The 5,327-nt window shown below is 33.4% G+C and overlaps 1 pseudogene; it reads left to right on the top strand.

Moving 5' to 3' along the window:
* Positions 1-1,574: 1,574 nt before the first annotated feature.
* LOC108527080 (heterogeneous nuclear ribonucleoprotein A1-like) overlaps positions 1,575-5,327 on the top strand; it is an 8,693-nt pseudogene continuing 4,940 nt past the window's right edge.

Genomic DNA, 5,327 nt, shown 5'->3' with positions numbered 1-5,327 from the left:
TTTATTGCAGCACTATTCACAATAGCAAAGACTTGGAACCAACCCAAATGTTCATCAGTGATAGACTGGATAAATAAAATGTGTCACATATACACCATGGAATACTATGCAGTCATAAAAAAGGATGCATTCATGACGTTTGCAGGGTCATGGATGAAGCTGAAAACCATCATTCTCAGCAAACTATCACAAGAACAGAAAACCAAACACTGCATGTTCTCACTTAAAGTGGGAGTTGAACAATAAGAACACATGGACACAGGGAGGGGAACATCACACACTCGTGTCAGGGGATGGGTGGCTAGCGGAGGGATAGCATTAGGAGAAATACCTAATGTAGGTGATGAGTTGATAGGTGCAGCAAACCACCATGGCACGTGTATACCTATGTAACAAAACTGTGCATTCTACACATGTACCTTAGAACTTAAAGTATTTTTAAAAAAGGTGACTTTGTCAATGATTAGACGTGCTCATGCTAGATAATTCGGAATTTATATTTTTAATTTATATTCTAGGAAATTTACTAAGGCATCAATATAGTTCAGAAGATTTTCACAGTTCAAATGTTTATAATGGTCTGCTTTAGGTGTCAAATGTGGGGAAAGTGAAGTAGAAAGAAATTTTAAAAAGTAGACCTTAGTAGCTGGCAAATTTATGAAAATAATTAATATAACATTCTTTAGGTCATGTCATAAATAATTACAGCAAGGTCATCACAGCACATTATTACTGCTAATTTATATTTGTATAAACATGTAGTTATTAAAGATCAAAATGCTATATTTGCCAAAGAGAATTTTAGTCATTTTAAAACAAGTATAAAACTTACAGCAAAAAAAAAAATCTAGTTCATAAAATATAAATTGTAGCATCTCCAAATATTTCAACAAAGATTTAACTGAGCATCCACAATCTATATTCAATATTTCAGTAATTTCTATGGAAATTCTTGATACTTTAAAACAAAATAAATACATTGTTTTAAGTCTGGAGTACAACTGAGGTGTGAGAAAGAGATTGGTTTGGTGGGAGTGTTTCAAAATCTTCCTGAAGTTCTGGAAAACAGAAACAAAACGAGTTATGGGAATACACCCGAGAAGCTATAAATAAGTAATGGTATTTTTCACATTTTGATCTACAAAAGTTTTGTTATACCTTCTCTCAGCCAGAGCACACTTTACAGCTTATTGTATTTTCTTTCTACTGACTCTGAGTAGTTTGTTCTGGTGGCTTTACCTTTAGAAAAATACAGAAGCTTTACTATTAGTTCTTCTAGACCAACTAACCAACAATAGTCAAGCCAGAGACAAGCTATTGGTCATCTAAATAAGGAGATAGATTTTAAACTTTGAAATAAGGTTTCATGCCTGAAAGAATTCTCCCTCAGAACATCTATCATTTCACAATGTCATTCAGATAGGAGTACACCAAGATATCTGATGACACCAACAATGGGTCTTTCACACGATTGTTTGTAGGGCTTCTTGTCAGAACCAATCAATGGCCTTCAGAACAAAAACTCAGCAGTAGTAAAAACAAGAGAAAGGAAAAAGGGTATTTTGTGGTCCAGGATGCATTTCAATAAGCCTAACCTCAAAGTGACAGATGAGGAATTTAAACTGCTCAGTATAATTCTACAAATGAGGTGTGTGAGAGTGCTTTTCATTAAAATGAGTCTCATTTCACACAGGCTTATGAGTCTTCCTGATGGCATTCTCTGACTCTCATTAAAGGACTTGCAAAGTGTAAAACTTCTCCCACTGAGTTTTTCACATCACTCCTTATATGTTTATGTATATGTGATATATAAATTTTACCAGAAAAACATCTTGAAAGAGTATTTGAACTGAAAAGTATATTCATAACATGAATTAAACAAGAGTTCTGTTTGATCTTTCCTTGAGAGAAGGGCATTTACATTTTCAAATGTGATCATTTATTAAAGTGCCATAGTTTATGTTAGACATTACAGAAAAGATCATGCTTGCTTGCTAGGGTACAGGCTTTAGCTATGAGTGAATAGATGAACAAATGGGTCTTAGGGTACATTTTTATTGTTCAATGAATCTCTTAATTCCTTGAAAACATAATCATAAGTTTTTTTGATGAATATCTTCAGGGCTTATATTATAGTGAAAATCAGTATTTACAAAGTCTAAATTAATATTATCCTGATGCTTGAATTATTTTGAATGAATATTCATGTTTTAATTCCTCATTGTTAACTTTTATTCTTGTTATATTCAACACATTTGTATTATTCTTTATAAATACACGTGTGCACACACTATTTTCACAACAGGAAAATATGTCTTATGTCTGAGTGTTTAAATGCCAAAGAATATATGACGCCTTACGTAGAGAAAACTGGAAACTAAATACTTCACATTACTCTTGGAAATATTTTTTTATTGTGTAAATCAATGGAGTGTTGTTTCACGTTTGCATAATGAAATAATTACCTACTCTTGTGTAGCTATTTTTAGTTATGTGAAGGAACTCTACATGCCTTTTTAAAAATTCAATTTATATAATAAAAAACTAAATGACAATGAGATTCCATGACTTACCTTGGTGACTTTTACAAGCTGAAAGTTTTGTCCTGTGATTTATGTTTAATAATTTAACACATTAATAATATTTTAGATGTGGATTGTTGAACATAAGCATGGAGATTATTTAAATGAATATTTAATTTTTATTCACCTTGCCAGAAGACAGAACATGGGTTTAATTGCCTGATATGAAAATAAAAGATCAGTAAAATGGTAATGTAAAAAAAGTTATAAAATAAAAGAAATATATGTATCTTACGTTTGGGCCATGGAATATATAATAATTGGCTGAGTGTTTGATATTATAGAATAAAAATTATAGTACAATGTTCTCTTATTTTCCTACTTGAAGAGATTGTCTGTATGTGGTACATACTCTCAAAATGTGCATTTTTAAGTTCCAGTTTTTCCTTCTGAATATATAAAATAACATTGTGAATATTTTATATAGCAAACTTAGCACTGTAGATACAATGGATAGCTGATGAATAGTACTTCTTTTGTATTTTTCTTCCATGTTGATTGCCACAAAAACACTCTAAAGAAAGCTACCATTAAGGCAGTGTGGGATACTGACCCACTGATAGACAGGATGTTGCTGTGAGCAACATTCTTTGAAAATTGCAGACATGAATATTTTAATACTAATATGGAAAGAAGGGTGAAATTTATGGTGGCACTAGAGTCTAAAATACACAATTCACGTTTATATACACTGGATATTTTCCTATCTTCTTTGGAGTAAATTAGCGATTTAGAGAGCATAGTATCTCACACATACACATGTCCACACGCATACACACTGGTAGGAAATGTGTACCAGAAGCTTTGCTGTAACTATGTTCTAGGGACTCATACAGGGTGAGTTAACGATATTCTTTTGCAAACTCAAATTCTTTTATTACAGTTCACATGTTGAATTCTGCTCTATAGCAAATACTCTTTAAGGACCCTCCGGTGTATTTAGAGCGCTTAATATAGCTGAATGATTGGTGAGAGTTGACACGGGAACATCTACTTTTGAAAACTTGCAAATCAATCTGTAGCACTTCCCTCAATGTCCATTTCACCCACCTTCTCCTTTAACTATTTTCTCTTCATGCTTTTTTTTTTTTTTTTTTTCTCATTTGCATCTTTTAGCTTTAAAACTAAAATTGTGCCGGACGCGGTGGCTCACGCTTGTAATCCCAGCATTTTGGGAGGCCGAGGTAGGCAGATCACCAGGTCAGGAAATCGAGACCATCCTGGCTAGCATGGTGAAACCCTGTCTCTACTAAAAATAGAAATAATTAGCCGTGTGTGGTGGCGGACACCTGTAGTCCCAGCTACTTGGGAGGCCGAGGCAGGAGAATGGCGTGAACCTGGGAGGCAGAGCTTGCAGTGAGCGGAGCACTCTAGCCTGGACGACAGAGCGAGACTGCATCTCAAAAAAAAAAAAAAAAAAGAACTAAAATTGTGGTTGGTGGCATAATCAAGATTGAAGAATATTATTGCCACTTTACCACACCAGTCTTGTTCTGTCCCCTTTCCCAACATCCATTCTTTTGTACATATGACTTGATTTAAATTGTCCCAATTTTGAAGTCACATTATAAATAAAGTCTGTCCTACAATAGGCTGCAATTTAAAAGAAGAGAAGAACCCTCAATATAAAACCTTTTTTTGTGTGTGTGGAAGTGGGGATAAATTCCTCCAAATTATTGGGCTGGAATAATCCCTGTAACCTCGAGGGTCTGCAGTTTACACTGACTGGGTAAGATGATTTCCGTGCTATTTAGCTCAGTTACAGGCAAATTTAGTTTCAGGAACTAAAATTTGTGAACATTGGAATGTTTCAGGTACTAATATCTACATTTTATTATCTTATGATAAGCAGTATGCTTAATTAAGGTGAATAGAATTGACTCTGGCCGAAAATAGGAGTAAATGGTTGTCTTTAAGTAGTTTAATTAATTCTAGGGATCCATTTTTTTCCCCTAAAAATGCATGATTACTGTCCTATTTAAAAGTAAAATTCAAGATTTCTTTTAAAAAAATGTCCACACACATCCATGGAAGAAAACATAAAGAAAAACTCCACACAAAATCTGTATAACTAGATGGACTGTTAAAGAATTTTCCCCAGTCCAGTCCAAATCTCAAATTCCCTGGAAGCTTTCATAGTAATATGTTTTGTAATGTTTGAGGTAGCTTTTCGAGGCACTTACTGCTTAAGAACTTTTCCAGTTAGGATTTATACACAGATGTACCAAATTATTTCTCATTTTAGAAACTTTATGAAAATGAGAAGGAGAAATGTATTGATGTTATTGCTCTTTTAATTTTAAGTTAAAGAGAAAATTCAGGTACCATGGTAAGAGGGACTCTTGAGTTTTAAAGTCAGTTTGCGGTGTGATATTTTTATTTTAAACAACTATGCAAACTATTGGTAAGTGAGCCAGAGCTTCTGAGTTTGATCCCAGAGCTGTCATTAATTTCCTCTGCTGTAATAAATATGTCATCTGAGCCCTGTCTGCCTTCATCTTCTTATCAGTAATACCAGAATAAGACTGTAGTACTTACTGACCTCAGAGGGATAAAATAACAAGTATTGTAATAGAAGAAATATACATTTAAAATGTCTGGAAGATTACCTGGCTTTTTTAAAAAAAATATGCTAGATAAATATATTATATATATACTTTTTTTAAGAAGTTCCCTTGTGATTATCACAAAAGACAAGCCATGTATTTGTGAGCTAAAACTGAACTAAAACATTTTATTTTAGAG

The sequence above is a fragment of the Rhinopithecus bieti genome, unplaced genomic scaffold (genome assembly GCF_001698545.2).
Source record: "Rhinopithecus bieti isolate Rb0 unplaced genomic scaffold, ASM169854v2 scaffold_3316, whole genome shotgun sequence".
In the NCBI taxonomy this organism is placed as follows: Eukaryota; Metazoa; Chordata; class Mammalia; order Primates; family Cercopithecidae; genus Rhinopithecus; species Rhinopithecus bieti.
The sequence above is the reverse complement of the archived record's forward strand: the minus strand, read 5'-3'. Positions and strand labels throughout refer to the sequence as shown.